We start from the raw sequence: 18,028 nt of genomic DNA on the forward strand, positions 1-18,028 counted from the left end.
TCAAAGCTCAAGCACAAAGTTAGGGTCTGGCATGGGGAGAGGGCGGGAAAGTCAGGATGCTTCTGGAAACCTGATCCCAGGCCAATGTTGCAAGAACCATGTGAACCAGCAAGTCAGCACCAAGTGAAATGTAAATATCTTCACCCCATTGGAGCCTAGCAATGCAACGACCAGCTCACTGTCTGATAATCCTGCACCAGAAAAATCTCTGACAGGTTATGTTACAAGTCAAGGGGTTTCACACTAATTTTTAGCTATTTTTTTTTAAATCTTGCATGGGATGCAATATATAAAAAGCACAGCTTTATTTGTGCAGATTTATTTTATAAATACAGATTATAACCTCCATTTATTATGAAGTCAATCAATAAGAACAAGGCTGTTTTGATTAAATAAATTGAATGCTCAGGCCGATACAAAACTGCAATTGTCACCTGTAACCCCCTGACTTCACACTTTGGTGTTTATCAAAACAAGCTGATAATTTTCATTAGTTTTGGTTGTACAGTATCTTGAAAACATGATTTCCACAGCTGAGTAGCTGCAAATGCTGGCAGGTTGGGGGGATGGGGGGAGACGTAAAGGTGGTTTGCAATCTTTGAATATTCTTCAAAGTGATCCAGAGGCATAAAAAGAAGCCAAAGAGACTTACTTGAATTATACAAAATATTTTCTCCCAGATGGTACCCATGGCATAGGGGCTCACCACCTATACATTTATGGAACAAATGTCTTGTTCGTGGGGACAATGGCCACGCACTGCTCTGAGTATCAGGATACAGTAGGAGGCAGAACAAAAACACCCCTCTCCTCCCGAAGTTTGAAACCTTGGTATTCAAGAGACAGACCCTCCGTCACTAAGGAAGGTCTAGGGTGTCACAGTGAGCACACTATGGGGGTACACAAATAAGACAGGAAGAAGGTGAGGGGCTCTGGGGTGGAGGGTGGGTCAACTGGAAATGGGCCAAGATCTTGGGAGATCTGAGTAAATCTGAGGGAGTGAAGGGGCCAGGCCTGCGGCTGGGACAAGGCCCACCCAGCCAGTGTCACAGCCCAGGAAAGCTGGAGGAAGAGCAAGAGGCTCATGCGAAGCAGTCAGAGGAGCTGAGCAAGATGGGGAGCGGTAGGTAATGAAGTCAGCAAGGAGGTTAGAATCGGGGGCCAGGGAGGCCGCTAGAACGTGCAGTAGACAGCTAGGCCACTGGAGCACTCCAGCCGCAGCCCGGAGGTGGGTGTCCAGCGTGTGCTTCCACAGCGTCACTTCCACAGCCTGAGAGCAGCAAGGAGCAAGGATAAAAACCTGGAGAGGAGAGGTGATGGCAATGACCCAGGCGGGACGGCTGGGGAAATGGTGACATAGGGCTGGGTGCAGGATATGCTTTGAAAACAAAACTGGTAGCAGCTCCTGACTCATTGGATGTAGGGTATGCATGAAGAGAGGAGCAAAGATGGCAGCCAGACGTTTGGGCCACACCAGCGGCTGGGAGGGCCTGCCACCATGAGACACAGAAGACTAGGAAAGGAATGGGTTTGGGGAGCTTGGATCCTGACTGGGGTTGGGGATGTGCTGATTCAAGATTCCTGTTAGAAATCTAAGGAAGCTGGGCAGCAGACTGGAGTTGGGGGCAGTGGGTCCACGTGACGGGTCCTTCTGGGAGTCCTCTAGTGCAGGTGACGCTTCAGGTCTGGGGGAGACCACAAGGGGTTGCCAAAGCAGTGGGTCTGGAGGGAGAAGAGGAACGAGGACTGAGCCTGGAGCTCCAACACTGAGAGGTCAGGGGAGGAGCAGGAGCCGGGGCCGGTGGGGAGCAGAGACCAGGAGGCTGGGGCTTCCAGAGGCCAGGAGAGGAATGTGCCTCAGAAGGGAGCATTCAGCAGGGTCAAATGCTATCAGGACGAATGAGAGGCCACTGAGGCCAGACAGCTGGCTTCAGCCACAAGGTCATGGATCACGGGTGACCTCGGTAAAGTCAGTTTTGACAGAACAATAGGCTCTGAAGCCTGGCTGAGCTACTGCCCAGGAAATGAAGGGGAGGGGTTGGAACAGTAGTAAAAATGAATCTTTCCAGAATTTTTGCTACAGAGAAATGAAATAGCAGTGGAAGGGAGACGTGAGACTGGAATGTCATTATCTGTCGTTTGTTTTAACAAAGGCAAATTCTTGGCACATTTCTACACCGACGTCAAGGAGATATGTTGCGTGGTCCACAAGGAAGAGGACAGTGGCTTGTCCTTGGGTGAGGGTGGAGGGTGCGAGTTGGCCTCTGGGACGCAGTGATGGAGGGCAGGCAAGGCACCGGCACCTCCACAGGGTGACAAGGTGCCAGAGACCCGTGGAAGCTCTCCTCTGCTTGTTTTGTCTCTGTGAGATGGGAAAGAGGTCATCAGGGTGTGGGAGGAGGTGGAGGAGATGTTAGAGGTTCAAGAAGAGAGAAGGTGTGAAAAAAATCACCTCCCAGAGAGCCAGGGTGAAGGGACCAGGGAAACCAATCCCGGTTGCCAGGCAGCCTAAGAGCCGGCGGGAGACTGCTGCCTGCGGACGAGAAGGGAAGAGTCAGCCTGGCTGTATCTTCTCCTCCAGCATCACCAGAGTCAAGGGACGGACTCTGGAGCCCAGATACCTGGCTACAAATCCTTGATCCACCACTCACTAGCTACGTGACCTTCAGCAAGTCACCGAACCTCTCTGTGCTCAGGTCCCCTCACCAGGCTCTGAAAATAAGATGAATGTTTGAGGAAATGAAAATGCTAATTACCCTCATTTGATCATTATACATTGTATAGGTGTATCAACTTACCAAACTGAATTCCATAAATAGGTATAAATATTTTGTTTTAATCAAAATTTTTTCTTTTAAGTAAGCGAATGTGCATGCAGTGTTTAGCAGAGCACCTGGCACAAGGCTCTAGGTAAATGTTAACTTCCGTTATTATCAGTACCCTTTGGGGGAGCCAGCGATGGGGATCCTCGGCTGGTTCAAATCCTCACCACTTGCCCCAGAACCTTTATAAAATGGAACATTAGGAGATATGAAACAATATCATGTTTTAAATCTCATCTGGACCATTTCAGCTGGACACACCTTCCTAATTCCCCAGGTTATCTTTTTTTGTATGTCGAGGCCGAACACTAAGCTCCGATTTCCCTGCTGACATTTTATCTGCTGTGGGTGCCGTCAAAATTAAAAGTCGGTTGAGAAGCCCCTCAAACCTGCAACCACTTGACTATCACAGGGTGCTTCGGCCACCTGCACCCTGCTGTCACACAGGGCGGCGGTGCCAGGATGCACCCGAGTCGCACCTGGGATTTTCGTTGACCTTGGAACACTTTTCTCTGAGCCCCCAGTGCTGGGGTCGAGTTGGTATTGATACCTCACAGCAGCAGAGAGAGGCAGGAGCACGTTTTAATAGACTTTTGCAGTTCAATTTTACCAACTGAAGATTCATGCACAATAGGTCTGATTCTATTGAGAAAACAGATAAACCCATATGTGGGAAAGTGGCAGATAGGGAAGACATGGGAAGCCACTGATACGGAAGTGGAAGGATCACGTGAGCCCAGGAGTTCAAGACCAGCCTGGGCAAAGTGACCAGATCCTGTATTAAAAAAAAAAAAAAAAAAGACAGTCATCATCAGCAAAGAGCAAGGGGAAGGATCCGAAGCAGACAGAAGAAGCCCGCTAAGCGCCATTTCTGGAGCTGGCTGTGATCTTGGGCATGTCATTTACCCCAAACCTAACCCTCAGTTTCTTTATCTGACAAATGGGGATAATTACAGTAACTGCTTCAAAAGTAGATATGAGAACTAAATATGTGAAATCCTGGGCAGCCTGTAGGTCGTGGCCCGAAAATAATGGGATGAAAGCATTAGCTGTGCTTCTGTTTTTAATGATTTAAATTACGTGTCTACTCTGGAGCCCCCAAAACATCTCTTGGGGATCCTCTGAATATAGTTTTATGGCCATCGATGGAAGCCAGTGTTCTCTTGCTATAAAGTGACAAAACTGAGACTCAAAGGGGTGAGTGGAACTGTCCCTTTCATGACAAGGAACCCACACCTCATGAGGTTGGTCCCAGGGACTGTCCCTGTGTGCTGGGAAGGCTCACCGCAGCTCAGGCCTCCCTGTGTTGCTCCGGGAAGAGAGGCCAGTAGCCTTTAAGCGGACACATTATTAGGAAGGGCAGCAACCGTGATGGTTTGGATGTGCGGGATCCCCAGAAGCTCAGGTGTGAGACGGTGCAAGAATATTCAGAGGTGCGATGATTGGGTTATGAGATCCTTAACCTAATCAGTGAATTAACCACCTGACAGGGATTAACTGAGTGGTAGGTGAAGGCCGGCAGAGTGTGGCTGGAGGAGGGGGGCATTGGGGACATGCCATCCGCATATATATTTCTTGAGCTGGGCTTCGTCTCTCTCTGCTTTCTGATCATCATGTGAGCTGCCTTCCTCCACCACACTCTTCTGCCATGATGTCCTGCCTCACCTCAAGTCCCAAGGAATGGAACGGTCTGTCTATGGACTGAGACCTCTGAAACGGAGAGCCCTTACATAAACTTTTCCTCCTCTAAAATTGTTCTTGTCGGTCTTTTAATCACGGCACTGAAAAAGCTGACTAAAACAGAAATCTCAGAGAAATTTCTGGGAAGCCACATCCCAAGACCTTGGCCCTGGTGATCAGAGCTTCATTGAGCTCTGGGGACATTTGCCACCAGAGCGCTGGGGAAGAAGAAGTGAGGCTGGCGAGGGATCTCCACGGAGGACTCATTCTCAGAGAAAACACTCAGGGAGGCTCCAATGGACCAGGAAGGAAAAACATCTCTGGGGCCATTTATCCAGGGAGTAGACCATGAGCCGGGAGCGTCGGGCCACATGGGAGGCTGTAAGAAACCGAGAATCCCAGGCCCCACCTTGGACACCCTGAACCACAGTCCACTTTTGGACCAACCTCTAACTCTCCTGAGCCTGTTAAGGTTGGAGAAGTGCCTGACCTCCCTGTCTTCACCACAGCTCTGCCGACAGGGTGGGTCTAGTTCTTGGCCCTGTTTTGTAGACATGGAAACACAGAGGCTTGGGAAGTTTCACCTGCTGCTCTGTGACACTGTGGCAGTGCCTGAAAAAGCGTGGGCCTGAACTGGAAGGTCAGAATCCAAAGCCTACACTGCTTCCTATACTCCTTTTCCAAGGCCTTGAGTGGCTACCTCCTTGTCAGGACAGGAAGCTGCATGACCTTGGCGTGGGAGGAAAGGGAATAAAGAAATGCTGACTTATTAGGAATCCTGGGGACCTCCTCCAGTGACACGACCTGATGCATTCGCTTATTCGTTCAGCAAACATTCCCCAAGCGCACATGCCAGGACTAAGGTGGAGAACGTCACTGTCCTCAAGACACTTGGACCTGGCTGGGGAAACCCAGGGCAAGCCCCCCCACTCCCGGGTCCCACACCCCTGAACTTCCACTTCCGTATCTTGTTGGTGTCTCACTCCGTTTCCTTTTCTCCTGCCTTCTGGTCCCCGCCTTCTGTCCTCTTCTTCTCTTACAAACACCCAACTGGACACCTCCAAAAGACAAGCAGTCTCCCTGGCTGCCACCCTGGTGATGGTTCCAGTGGGGAGCAGTGAGGGCCAGGATCCGTGTAGCTCAGCCCTTGGTAGAGTCTGGCTCTCTGGCAACCCTGTTGCTCTCTGAGAACTGAGCCTTGGATCAGAAGGGTCTTTGCCAGGTGAGTTTCTCCCGGTGGACTTCAGTCTCCTGTCTTCATGTGAGGCCTTCTTGCTCCCAGGAAGCTAGCAGAGGCCTGTCCCTGGTGGAGAGCCCTCCTACGGAAGCTTGGGTACAGATGAGCTCCACGGACTCATTCAGACCCAGCCGAGACTGAGCAAGGCCGGATTCTGAGCTTCAAATCCAACATCTGAAGGGAAACAGGGAGGGGAGATTAAGGGCTTGGAGTGAAAGAGATCAAATTTATGACATCAATGGCAGCAGAGCCCTGAGATGCACCAAGAACAGCAAACTCCAAGACAGCAGGGCCATGCGTGGCCACAGGCTTAAATGGGAAAAGCAGTCTGCAAAACAAGTTGAGCCCATTTAAAGACAGAACAAACCTCTGTATATACACGTGTACACCAGAACATCTGGAGGGAAATAAGTGTTCAGCCAGGTTAGGATACAGTGGCCTGGTGCTGACTTAGAACAGGAGGGGCCCCAAGCATGCAGGAGAAGGCTGACTCTTCTTCCTAGTCACCTCCAGCAAGTTCACATTGGCAATGAACTTGACGAGGCAGGCCTCAGTCCATAGCTTTCTGTACTTCCAGCCTGTTGCTAAGAAATTCCCCATTTAAAAAAAATTTTTTTTTGTAGTTGTGTGTGGACAGAATGCCTTTATTTCAATTTCCTATTTTTATGTGGTGCTAAGGATCGAACCCAGTGCCTCATTCATGCTAGGCAAGTGCTCTGCCACTGAGCTACAGCCTCAGTCCTGTTTCTTTCCACATCTTCCTTCCCTGCGATTTTTATGTCCTTTCAAGGAACTATAAATCTGCCCCCATTCAGTCTAGACCCCTAGTTAACAGACGCTTTGTGTCTGTGAACACAAGACTCCTGGACCCAGAAGGCAAAGATGGTCTGAAACGTGGAAAGCAGTTTCACTGCTGAGCTTGACCAACAGACAGTAAAGAAGGCCGCGAGGAGGAATGGACCTGGAAAGTCCACCCCTCTGCCACCTTCTCTCAAATCCCCACGTTCAGAGTGGATGAAGATATCACGTGACTTTGTCCCTTGGAGTCCCTTAATGTCCCCAGCTTAAAAACAAAATGTGCTGTCACTTAGAACAGTCTTCTTGCTTTCTGCATTAACTTGGCCCCACAAGGACAGGAGGGATGTCCCAGCCAAGATAATAACTCGACACTCGGTTACAGAGGGCTTCCTGCACGTCCAGCTCCATGCTAAGGGCATGACCGTAGGTCCTCCTGTCCCAGCTCTGGGCACCCCTCTTGCTGATGACTTAAGCCAAAGCTCAGAAAAGATGAGCAACTTCCCACAGAGCCACTGAGATAAGACGTAGAGCCCAGCACGGATCTGCTGACCCTACTCCCCAGGCTCTGGGCCACAGCGTTCCCAGATTCATCCCTGAAACCTTAACAGCAGTCAACACTGGGCTAGGGGGTTACAGGCAAATTTGGTTTGGAAAGTTAATATAGAATGTTTTTGAAAGGAAAGGAAAAGGCATGCTGGACCCAGATTCTCCCTGAAGAGGAGAGCTGCGGGGGTGGACATTCTGCTGTGGTCTGGCCTGGAGTCCCCTTGTGCTAGGTTGGGAGCTTAGCTGAGTGCTAGGGAGGTCACAGAGAGAGGCATCCATGGCCCCCAGAAGCCCCTTCAGCCCCAGAGGGCTAGAACTGTTCTTGAAAGTATCCCCAGATGATTTTCACCGAAGCACACAGTTTATTTATGTCTTCAGACTCATAACCACTCCAAGAAGCAGGAGCCAGAGAGTGATTTTTTTGTCGGTACAGTCATCTCTCTTAAGTCATCAGGAGGTCTTTTGGGGTCTCTGGTGAGCCCTGGGGCTTCTCCTAGGAGGCCCAGGTCTGGCAAGCGATTGCTGTGTCCATCCCGCAGACCTGCTCTGCTCCTCACTACCCTGAGGAATCAGCGCCAGGAGACGAAGGTCCCTCTGGTGCTGTGTGGCAGAAACTGCGGTGGACAGGGCACAGCAGCTTAGAGTAGGCACTCAGGGGGCATTTCACCATGTCATGATGGTGTGGCTCAACATGACGCCAGGGTAAGGCACATCACCTGGTTGGCTGCAGAATGCCTGCAATTCAACTGTGGTCAAAACCACTGATGGTCCAGAGAGAATGCATTGAGAACACGAATGCACCGGAATAAGTGCCTCCCCTTCTCTGTTCCAGTCAGGAAGCTCAAAGCCAAGCTGGGCAACTCAGTATTCACATTTGCTACAGGCCGCATTCCAGGCAAAAAGGTGCATTCTGAGCACCATCCAGGAAACCTCTGACCTCACAGGGATCTTATGGTCCTTTAGTTGATGGCGCTGGGCTTTAAGCACTGGCCCGGATGCTCTCGCGGGTGACCCGTCACAGATGGGGTTTTACACCAGGCAGTAAATCAGCACTACCAGAGAAGCAACATATGGGCCTTCCTGTGGACTTGTCCCCTGCAAATCCGTGGGCCATCGGCCAGCTTGCTATTTGCATACGTCCGTGTAATATTCAGAAAAGGCAGATGGGACCTCCCTTGATTGGCTTTGCCTGATCAAAACCCGTGAAACCTATAAAGAGAAATGCAGAAGAGTCACACTCTCCAAGAAGTTCAAAAGAATACTTGGATGTCACCTACTGCCACAGTCTACCCCCATTGCAGACCTCCCTGACATCTGCATCGAACTCCTCCCCACGGAGCCCAAAGCCAGCTCCACAGCCTCATCAATACTGAATGTCAGGCAGCAACACCCAGCTGGTGAAAGGTGGCCTGCAGGACAGAACACACTTGACACCTCCCTAAAAATAGATCGCTAACCTTTCACAGGGAGGGGAACCAGGCGTGGGGGAGGGAAAGGCTTGGATGAAATCACACAAGAAGTCATGACAGTGGCAGTTAGAGCCTTGAGCCACGTGACTCCTATTCCAGTGCTCTTTCTACTGGACCAGAATCAGTGTTCTAGAATCTTAGAATCAGAGGAGGTAAGAAGATGGTAAGGAGTCTGTCTATAATAAGGACAGTAGCTTGGGGTGAGATGGGCCTGCATTCAGACCTTAGAGGCTATGTGTCCTGGGGCACGAGGATTCCCTGACCCTGGCTCTATTTCCCCACCCACACATCAGGAGTAGTCATGCCTGCCTTATTAAGCCATTGTGAGGCTCTAATGACATGGTACCTAGCACAGTGCCCATCGCAGACTAAGAGTATATATCAGGACATTTCTCCCCTGCCAGTGCCAGGCTCCTGTCTGCCACTTCCCTTCAGGCCTCCTTCCCGGCCAAACCACCCCCTGTCCTCTCGATTTCCGTCAGTGATGGATGAGGCTTTGGTTTCCATGGTTGCCCGGACCTCTTTATTGGACAGCTGACTTGCATTGCCTGCAGTCCCCACTCGGAGCTGGCAGAGCTGGCATTGGAAGCTACATTGGCAAAACACCTGAGCTCTCCCCAGCTCCAGGGTTGCTCTCAGAACTTCAAGATTCCCTTTGTCAGTTCCTGGGTAAGGGTGGGGGCATTTTTTGACAACTCCACCCAGAGCCAGTGTCATAGGCCAACTGAGACTCTGAAAGGCTGTTCTGGTTCTTCTACCAGCTCATGAGCTCCCTAAGGGCAAAAAACAGCTCTATATCTCCTGCGTCCATCTCTCTTGGTGTACAGCAGACACTCCTGGTGATTTTTTACATTTTTACCCCAATTATCCACCCCTCCCTGTACCTGAGTACTTTGTCTTGTGAATCTGCTGTGCTCTCTCACTATACACTGGGCATAATAATCTTCCCCAGGCCTGGCCATGTGTACTCGTCAGCTTTCCATTACTGCAATGAAGTATGTGAGGCAATTAACTTATAAAGACAGAGGGTCCTCTGCTTCAGGGTCACTCACATTGTGTGGCCACCATAGGGGGTCAGCCAGCACAGTCATCTCAAGGCTGGACGAGACTCCTGCTTTCTGGGCTACTGTGGTTTGCTGCAGGATTTGGCTCCACACGGGCTCTCAGCTCTCAGAGGCTACCCTCCATTCCTTGATACTCGGGTCACTTCACCAAGGAAAGCTTCACCAAGCAAGACAACCAGGATAGCAGAGTGTGTCTGCAAGCAAGACAGAAGTCACAGTCTCTTGAAACCTAATCACAGAGTCCATCACTCTGGTCCTCACTAGCTCTAGAAGCAAGCCATGGGTCCAGCCCATTTCCCAAAGGCATGAATGCCAGGAGACAGGGATCACTGGGGGCCATCTGGGAGTCTGCCTCCCGTGTGCTGCTGCAGGTCTTGCCACCGGATCCTGAGAAACATGTGGACACTTGAGCTTGCCTGCTCTTGTGGGAAGGATGTGCCTTAGGGGACGCCAGGTGAGAAACACCTGGAACAGAGCTAAGTCCCCACCCCCACCCCAGCCAAAAACCAACCCAGACTATAGTCCCTAGTTAAAGGGCAGACACAGGAATGAGTCCAGCCAAGACCAGAATGACTGCCCAGTGGAACCCAACTGGGGAGCAGCTGAATCCGCAGAAGCCATTGAAGTTTTGTGGTTGGTCATGAGGCACCCTGAGCTAAATGATACCACCATACACAACAAGTACTGATGATTTATTCCATATCTCAGTTTCCTCATCTGCAGAAAAGACATTCTATTTATTACACCTTCACAGGGTCAGTTTGAAAACTGAATGAGTTAGTATTCCCAAAATACAACCGTTCCTGGTGCATAGTGGTCAATCATAAGTGCTCGTTAATTAAAATAAACCAGTCCGTAACAGCTAACCCGTCTGAGTATTTGCCAGATGGCCAACACCTCATATACATTGCCTCATTTGCCCTTCAAAATAATCTTATGAGGTTGGTACAATTATTATCTTTATTCTTAAAACAGAGCTCAGCAAGTTTAAGAAACTTGCACAGATTCACTAGTACACAGGGAAGCCAGGTTTGAATTACTGATCTGCTGAATGAACTCCGCGTTCAGAAAGCTAGGACAGCAGCGTCAGTGATAGAGAGATTGCAGGAGCGGTGAGAGGAACAGGTAAGCACCCAGGTTCACTCAGGACTGAGCGGCAAATGCTGGGCAGTTTAGTCAGTACCCTCTGTGCCTCGTGGGGGCCCAAGGTGACAGAACAGATGTCTAACTTAGGCGCAAGCAGTCAGAGAGGGCAACACGAGACATGTTTCCAAATAAGAAAAGCCATTGAAAATGGGATTTAATGGCTCAGTGCGACTCGAGGGGACAGATCTGGGTCATCTGGGTGGAGGCTCAGAAAGGGATCAATGTAAGGAAGAACCAGATAAGAACTGCAGCAACGAAACCCTAAATAGAACATCAGAGGAGGATGCTCAGAAGGCACCAGCAGATTCTGGGGACCCCGTGCCAAGGCTGTTGTGGGGACACCCCTGCCCTGGGTGAGAAGCCAGGTGATTCACCTTGATGACCTCGTTCAGCTCACCGTCTGAGCTTCCAAGAAAGCAACTGCCCATGCGGGTACGTCGCCAAGACCTTGCCCTTGTGGGAACTGTCACTGGTTTGTTTTTCAATTCCATGGCAGGAAACAAAGACGGTTTACAATAAGACTCTCATTCGTGCAGAATTATGAACCCAAGGACTAAAGGTGTTAAATAAAACCAATCATCATTCTGGTCCTCACTGGGCTGTGTGGACGCCTTTAAACTCACCTGGACTGATCCTGTCCAGACCCTATCTGGGCCCTCACTTGAACCTGACCAAATTCTACCCTCTGGTTGAACCCCCTTCCCTTCTCCACTGGCTCCTCCAAAGCTCATTCCTGTTGCAACTGAAGCTGCCTTCTTTTCCTGGTATCTCCACTGGGGTTCCTAATGGCTATGTCTTTGCCGTCTTCGGACTCTAGCCCAGGTCTCCTCCTGGAGCTGAAACCTGTATGTCCAGTGGGGGGCCTGGGTTCTACAGTCCTAATAAGTTCGTTCCCATTCAAAGGTTCCCTGGACATCTCTGACTCAACCTTTGCAAAATTTGCTCTTTACCAAAATTGGTTCTTCTTCTTTTTAAAGGCACCAAACTATCTTATTAGGTAAGTTCCTTATCAACTCCCAGCTTTGGCTTTTCCATCTGTAAAATAAGGAGGTCACAGTGAATGATTTACAAAGTCCTTTCGATTCAATTCTGATGACCAGTTGCTGTAGGAGTCTAGGACTTTCAATGTTGCTTGTTCTGTTGGTTTGGAAGACAACCTGACGGCAAAAATAATAACAACAGCTGAATTTTATTGAACAATTAGATGTGCTGGAAGTTTCTGTAGGTGACCTATAGGTCATCTACATGAGGAGGTCCCACCACCGTGTTTCCATTTTGAAGATAATGAAAGAAGCTAGCGTTGGTTAGGAGACTCACCCAAAGACGCGTATCGGGGAAGCAGCTGCCCCGAGATTCACACCACCATGGTCCAGCTCACGTTCTTGGGCAGTCTACGTGGGTCAGCCTTGAGTCTGAGTCTTGGCTCCAGATCTTGTCAACTCCGGGTCCTGCGGCAAGTCTTTTGCCCCTTGTAGGCTCCGTTTCCCCAACTGTCCGTTGGAAGAGGTAACAATAGCTAATATTATCATCTCACCTGAGACTCTTCAGACCGAGTGAGATCCTGCCTAGAAACAGAAGGGAAGGACTTTCCACCCGTATTTCCTGTCCCCACGAGGCTCGGCCTTCTCCACCCAGGCCCCGGGGTGGCTGGTGTCTCAGACGCTCATTGCTGCAGGGAGGGGATATCAGCTTGGAGAGCAGAGGAAAAAAATGGAAAAGTCTAGACCCTCCGGGAGCTAGAACATAAATACTGATTTGAGGAAGACAATAGTGACTCAGAACAAGGCTTCCTGTCCCCGAGCACGAGAAAGCATTTCTGAGCAGCAGGGAGTGAGCGGAAGCTGGACTTCCCTGAAAGAGCTCCCCTTCACCCCAACAGCCCACGTCTCTGAATTGTGGGGGCAAGAAAGGGGACAAATTTTCCATATAGGCTCGGGTATCTGAGGGCACAGAGCCGTGGGCCCCCACACCAGCTCAGGAAATCCTTCTGCCGTGGAAACAGAGTCTCGGATCCGAACAGCAGGTCCTGAAACCACCACCCAGCAGTCTGCTCCCAGGGTGGCCAAGAAGCCACAGAAAGGTCCTGGGGCCAGAGCAGCGAGGACACCTGAAAGGCCATGTAATGAGAAAGACGGGGCCAGCAGCAACCCACAGGGGCCACGGGGGGAGCCAGGGTGTCCTGGAAGCTGGCAGCACAGTAGACGATGGCACACCTGGCACCGGATGCCCAGAAAACCTCCCAGTCCTCCATATCCCTGGAACCTGGACTTAGCCCTAGGGTAAGGCAGGACCCAAATGGACTGAGGTTAGGTCTCTGCTCAAAAAATGGAGCTCAAAAAATGAAAAGGAAAATGAGAGAAAGAAAGGGAGTTACATTGCAGGTCTTCATCCTCCTGAGATGGGGGGGCAAAACCATGGCCTCTGCACAGGTGAAGCCCCAGCCCCTTACCTGGCACGGAGTGAACGCCTGGTAGCCAGGGCTGGCTCTGTCACCTCCTCCTGGGACAAGCTCCTCCTGACACAGGGCCCCGGTCCATTGCACCTGGTTGGGCTCCCTAAGAGAGGAACAAGATGGCGAGTACCTGTGCTCAGTGCCCTGCACCCCAGGGACCCCCGTCTGGGTGAAGAAATCACTTTCCTAATTGCAGATGCCAATTGATGCTACTGTGAACACTGAAGAGCCTGCTGAAGACTGTTTTTTCTTTTTTTTTTTTTCATCCCTGGAATTAAACCTGGAGTAGCTCTGTTTATTCATTAGCTAATCAGCTTGTTTATTTAGTTACAGCCAGACTCTGGGAGACTCGGTGATGAGAAGGAAAATCCGGGAGAGTCAGCTTCTCAAGCTTTAAGGTGCCCACACATCACCTGGGATCTCGTTAAAAGGAGATTCTGATCCAAAGGTCTGAAAAGGGGGCCTGGGTTCTACCGTCCTAACAAGTTCCCAGGTGCTACTAATCCTGCTGATTCGTGGACCACACTGGGAGGCACTGAAGTCAGACACGTTCGGTTCAAACCCAGCTCTGACTCTTGGTAACTGTGTGATCTTAGGGAAGCTAATTAACCTCTCTGAGCCTCAAATGTCATCTTTTATTAAATGGAACTATTTATAACTTCTTACTGAAAGACGGTACAGGTGAAGATTAAAGATAATTCAACAGGGTACCGGCCTCCCACAGACCTTCAGCAAGAAGCAGTGTGAGTTATTAGTCTGGCGCAGATCCTTGGGATCCCTCTTGTTCTGAATTCTGCTAGTCTGTGAAAACACAATAGTTCTGAAATGAAGAAGGCTGTCGTTGTGCTGTGGAGGGGAAGTACTTTACTGTTAGCGTGTGTGGTCTCAGGTCTGGACCAACTTGGAGGCATCTGGTTCAACAAATAGATCCTGCCCACCACCCAGGCTAGGGCTCCTGTCCCCTCTGCAGGGGTCACCATCCTCAGTCAACTGGGGGTGCATCTTTATCATTAAGTGCTATAACCAGCACAGATATGAGGGCAATCCCCAGGCTAGATGGACTCGTCACCCTGGGCTGGCCTGAGTCTCTCTCTGAGGTCCCCAGAGCTGGTGACAGCTGCGCAGGACCAAACTTGGAAAATAAAATTTCACTTAAAGACGCTGGAAATCAGGTTACATTTCATTCCTGGAAGGAGAAAGAGAAGCTGTCAATAGCCAGGGGTCAGGGGAGCCGGAGGGAGGCGGTATGTACACATCCACACGCAAACCTGAAAGGAAGCAGCGCCTTGCAGGCTGGCTGACCCTGGGTGCCGGGCAGCTGCCATCCGGCTCAGGGCCAAGGGGAGTCTGACACCACCCTGATGGTGGCCCTGCTCACAGGGAGGTGTTGTCACCTCTGCGAGGCACAACCAGGCTCTGAATACATGCTGGACCCCAGTGCGGACCACCAGGGTTCAAAGTCAGGCTTCCCTACACCTGAGCCACCCGTATGCTTCAATAGAACCACACAGCACCAGAGGGGGCAACCACTGGATACCCACAGCACTGCCTGTGCCGCAGGCTGTGCCCTGAACACTTTGTGAACGCCAGCTCATTCCCGTCGAGGAGCGGCGACTAGTACCCCCATGTTTTAGATGAGAAACGGGAAGCTCAGGTTTCCCTGGGCAACTTATCTAAGGCCCCAAGGCTGGAAGAGGGCAGACAGCACTAAACCTAGCCTGTTGGTTTTTCCCACTCTGCCACCAGACCTGTGATGCCTTTCCTGGTCTACTCCCGTCGGAAGCCTCCGATGCTGCTTTCAGGACCAGGAAAGGGCTCCCAGTGGAAAATTTGAAAAAAATACATCTCTAACACATCCATGTAGATAAACTTTCTCCTCCTTGCATTCATACTGGTGCCACCCTGGCTGGGTTGGAGTTTTTGTTTCTGCTCCCAAGCCCCCACCTCCTGGTTACTCAGGGCACCGTAACCATGGTAGTCATCCACAAGGGCTTCTGAAAGCAAAGTTTCCACTGAAGTTACTGGAAACATCTTTTATTATGGTAAAAATATAAAGCATGAAATTCAATTGTTTTAAGCACTTTTTAAGTGTCTAGCTCAGTGGCATTAAGTACATTCACGTTGTTCTACAACCATCAGCAGCATCCATCTCCAGAACCTTCCAGAGTGAAACTCTGTCCTCACTAATAATAACTCCCTATTCCCAGCCCCTAGTATCCATGTTCTGCCTTCTCTCTCTATAAATCTGACCACAAAAGTGGAATGAGACAGTATTTATCCTTTCGTTTCTGGTTTATTTCACATCACATCATGTGTTTAAGGCTCATCCACCCTAGAGCATATATCAGAATTTCATCCCTTTTTATGATGACATAATATTCTACCAAAGGTATATGCCACATATTCTTTACCTACTCCTATGTGGATGGAAATCTGGGTGGTTTCTATGAATAATGCTGTTACACACATGAGCGTACAATATCTACTTAAGTCCCTGCTTTCAATGACTTTCAGCATATAAATGGAAGCGGAATTGCCTGGTCTTATGGTGGGTCCACATTTAATATTTTGGAGAATCATCATGCTGTTTCCATAGCAGCTATACCATTTGACATTCCCACCAACAATGCACAGGAATTACAACTTCTCCATATCCCAGCCAATAATTGTCTCCTGGGTTGTGGATATGACCTCCACTACAGCTTGGATGTTGAATGCCCCACAAAAGCCCACGTGTTCAGCTACTGACTCCCAGGCTGGGGCTATTGAGAAATGGTGGAACCTTCAGAAGGTGAAGTCCAGTGAGAGGTCCTAAGTTCAGTGGGGCTGGATTTTGAAGGACAATGTGGAACCCCAGCCCTTTCCTCTCGCTCCCTAGCTCTCCATGTCAGTGACTGTACTCCGCCCCACTCTCCTGCCCTGACGTGTTCCCTCAGCATGAGCCCAAAGCAAAGGCATCAACTCGTCACGGACTGGAACCTCCAAAACCGCAAGCCAAATTCAACCTTTTTTCTTTATAAATTGGTCATGTGTATAAAGTGGTATTTTACTGTGATTTGGATCTGCATTCTCCTCCTAACTAGTGATATCAAGCATTCTTGAATACACTTACTGGCCATTTGTGTATCTTCTTGGGGGAAATGTCTATTCAAGTATTTTGAACATTTTTTTTTAACTGGATTGTTTGTTTTGTTGTTATCGAGTGGTAGGAGTTCCTTATCTGCTCTAAATATAATCACTCGTCATATATATATGATTTGCAAATATTTTCTCTGTTCTGTGGGTTTCCTTCTCACTCTGGTAATAGTGTTCTTTGATCTTCACATGTTTCCAATTTTGATGAAGTCCAACTTACCGACTTTGGTTGCTATTCCTATGTTTTTTGATATTGTATCCAAGAAATTATGCCAAGTCCAATGTCATGGAGGTTTTCCCTCTACGTTTCCTTGGTTTTATAGCTTTATTTCTTCCATTTAGATCTTTGATTCATTGTCAGTTTTGCACAGATGCAAGTTAAGGGTTCACTACCTTCATTTGCTTGTACATATTCCATTTTCCCAGTCCTGTTTGTTGAAACGTCTGTTCTTTCCCCCACTAAATGGTCTGTGTCCCTTTGGTCAAGATCATTTGATCACATATATGAGTGCTTACTTTTCGGATTTCCTATTCCATTCATCTGGATGTCTGGCTTTATACCATTATTATGCTATTTTAATTACTGTAGCTTTGTAGTAAGAGTTAAAATCAGCAAGTATGAATCCTCCAACCTCATTCTTTTATTTTTTTTAAGATTGTTTTTTGGCTATTTATGGTCCATGAAGAGTCAGTCCATACAATTTTAGGACAGGTTTTATATTTCTGCAAAAGATGTCCTTAGGATTTTTTTTAATAGGAATTATATTGAACCTGGAGGTCATTTTGGGGAACATTAAGTTTCCCAATTCAGGGATGTCTTCCATCTGTCTGTAACTTCTTTAATAATTTTAAACATTTTGCAGTTTTCAGTATACAAGTCTTTTACTTCCTTGGTTCAATTTATTCCTAAGTAATTTTTATTGTTCTGTTAAATTCCTTTAGGAATTGCTCTGTTAATGTCCTTTTCAGATTTTTCATTGTTAGTGACTGGAAATTCACTATCCTGTAGCTTTAATGAATTGTTTTAGTTCACACAGACCTTTTGCTGGAATCTTCAGGTGTTTAGGCATAAAAACTCAGGTCATCTGAGAACAGAGATAATCTTACTTCATCCATTCTAACGTGGACGGAGCCTATTTCCCTTTCTCATCTAATTGTTCTGGTTTGAACTTCCAGTCCTGTGTTGAATAGCACCGGGTGAATGTTCCTGATTTTGGAGGAGAGGTGTTCAGTCACCTAACACTGAGTATGATGTTTAATGCAGTCAATGAGGGCTTTTATAGATGGCTGAGGTGTCAGCACATGAAACACTAAGCAGCCCCCAAGTGGATATTTCCATTCATCAAATCCTAGAATGCTCACGGTGACCTTCCCTACCCCGTGCAAAGCTCAAAGACTGGCAGAGACTATTCCAAGCTCACAGTGCCAGCAAGTGGCCACAGGGAAATTCAAGACCAGGACCAACAACTCCAACACGTTTGAACTCTCCACTTAACAGAAAAGAAGAACATCCTTGTTACAAGAGGGTCTTCTCACCCTTAGTCTGGTGGGCAAGGATTCCACGTGGGCATCAAAGACCTTGCCTTGAATCTTGGCTTTATGACTCCCTGATAGAGTACCTGAATGAATCACTCACCCTCTGCCAGTCAGGAACCATCATAAAACACCTTTGAGAAGTT

At 48.8% G+C, this 18,028-nt stretch overlaps 1 long non-coding RNA gene across 1 annotated transcript; it reads right to left on the reverse strand.

Annotated features, from left to right (window-relative positions):
* Positions 1 to 351: 351 nt before the first annotated feature.
* Positions 352 to 16,672, reverse strand: LOC120889880 (uncharacterized). Its single transcript, XR_013438259.1, has 4 exons — positions 13,941 to 16,672; positions 13,212 to 13,317; positions 12,080 to 12,252; positions 352 to 5,913 (listed from the first exon to the last, which is right to left on the reverse strand). It is a non-coding gene; the product is annotated as an uncharacterized LOC120889880 (long non-coding RNA).
* Between the last annotated feature and the right edge of the window lie 1,356 nt (positions 16,673 to 18,028).

This window comes from Ictidomys tridecemlineatus, chromosome 4, assembly GCF_052094955.1.
Source record: "Ictidomys tridecemlineatus isolate mIctTri1 chromosome 4, mIctTri1.hap1, whole genome shotgun sequence".
Taxonomy (NCBI): Eukaryota; Metazoa; Chordata; class Mammalia; order Rodentia; family Sciuridae; genus Ictidomys; species Ictidomys tridecemlineatus.